Genomic DNA, 2,274 nt, shown 5'->3' with positions numbered 1-2,274 from the left:
ATTAATTTTATTTGTATAAAAAGAAAAAAAGTACATTTACGTTTTTTTAAAAGAAATTATGAAGTAAAATATTCAATTATTAAGATTACAATTCTAAAATAAATTTCAAAATCTCTAAATCAATCAAGACCGATGAATTAAAATCACCAATTAAATCATTTCTCACCAAGGCACCAACAATGAAATACTACACGTCTTAATAAATAGCTATGATACGGAGTACTATTTTTAGAATATTGTAGAAACCAAGGTTCGAACCTCGGCGGCGGCAGTGTGGGAATTATGTCCAAAGTGGGCAGATTCCTTGTGCGCACCGGCATTTGGCCCTGCCTACTAACCCATTGAGTCACCGTGATTTATGATGGGGTGTGAACCCCGTGGGCTCGGGGCCCAAGAAGAAAAGAGATAAAGCCCAGACAAAGAAGGGAAGCCCAAGAAGAAAATGGAGCAAGCCCAAAAGAGATACGAGCCAAACCGAGGAGTCGGTTGGCCCGGGAGTCGGCTCGACCCGGAGGTCGGCACGGGTAGAGGGTTGGACTAACTAGCCGTTATTCCTAATTATCTACCCTTAAAAGTCCTATTTATCTACCTCATCCATAACCCCCAAATAAAGGCTACCTATTAAGTCTCCCACTTATTACCCCACTAATAACCAAGTTAATACCTATTAACTACCCTACTAAATGGTCCAACGGACACTTTTGGGGATGGGCTAGCTATAAAAGGAGGAGAAGACAAGAAGAAAGGGGGGGGGGGGGGATCCACTCACTCATACACACATAGGAGGACTCTCCCAAGCACTCTTCCTACACACTTGAAGACTACTATCACTCTCCCACAACTACTCTCCCAAGAAGGCCTCATTCCACAACATACCAAGAAGGCTCCACCACTCATCCATACAAATGGAAGGACTCTTCCACACCATTCCATCACTCTTCTTATATTATTATTGCTATATTATTAGAAACACAACACTTTGTGTAGAGAATAGCCCTACAAGTATGTACAAAGACACCTACAAAATACATAGTGGAATTAGGCTTGTCACCGCCCAAAAAGGCCCGTGGTTTTCACCTTTCGGTTTCCACGTACAAAAGCATTGAGTTATATTTTTCTACTTATTTTTCTATAAACATCATGTGAAAGGTGAATCCACCGACCAAGGTTGTGTTGGACCTCCTTGGGCCCGAAAACCCAAAAACCAACAATTTACATCCTCCCACAAGCTCTGTCGGGTCGGAGGTGGGGGGCCCTTAGGGCTGGGGATTCAGTCTTTGGGGTAAGAATATTGTAGAAACTCAACGAAAAAGTATTCAAAAGTCAGTAAAAGTATGTTTGACATATAGATTTTCATAGACTTTAATAAAATTCATAAAATTTTCCTAATAATTTAAACGCTCTCTTAAATTCTTAATTTAAACTCTTTACATGTATAGTATAGGGTAAATCCATCTAAGTTGGTCAATTTGTTAACTGGATTAATTATAAGTTTAACTCTCAACGAGAATGATCTAATTGGCCTTCTTGGTTTGAGCCGATCAATATTGAGCAACCAATTGTAATTTACCTCTATGTGGTCATTTGTCAACTAAGATCATAACGCGGAGTTTACTCATCAATACACACCCTCGTAGGTTTCCCTCGTCACCCAAACTCCGTTAAACTACATAGTATATCTATTGATAAATCTAGAAAACTAAATCTAAAACTAAACTCTTAAATACATAAAAGCGAACCCCTAAACCAAATTTTTTAAAAAAATATCATAAATTTTAAAAGGTGAACTTTGAGTTGAATAATTTTCATACTCAGTGCATGCAACTAATGATATCGTTAGGTGCATTTTATATTATTGTTGGGTGTATTTTGTGTATTTTGAGTCTGTTTGGCAGAGCTTATTTAGGAGCTTATAGCTTATTTTAAACTACTAATAAGCTATAAGCTATGTTTGGTAATGTTAATCAAAATAAACTCGTAGCTTAAAATAAGAGCTTATTTTGGAACATTACTTTAGATAGCGTTTCAAAATAAGCTACTAGCTTCTTAACTTCTTCTTCTTTTTTTTTTTTTTTTTTTTTTCAATTTTGTCCTTATTATTTTAAAGAAATGACATCATTTACCTCTCAATTAAAACCATTTTCTCTTCTCCTTTATCCGCAAGTTTCACCACAAATATTATTATTATTATTATTATTATTATTATTATTATTATTATTATTATTATTATTATTATTATTATTATTATTAGATGAAGGAGATTTGCAACAATAT

The sequence above is a fragment of the Ipomoea nil genome, unplaced genomic scaffold (genome assembly GCF_001879475.1).
Source record: "Ipomoea nil cultivar Tokyo-kokei standard unplaced genomic scaffold, Asagao_1.1 scaffold3066, whole genome shotgun sequence".
In the NCBI taxonomy this organism is placed as follows: Eukaryota; Viridiplantae; Streptophyta; class Magnoliopsida; order Solanales; family Convolvulaceae; genus Ipomoea; species Ipomoea nil.
This window is presented reverse-complemented; position numbering follows the sequence as displayed.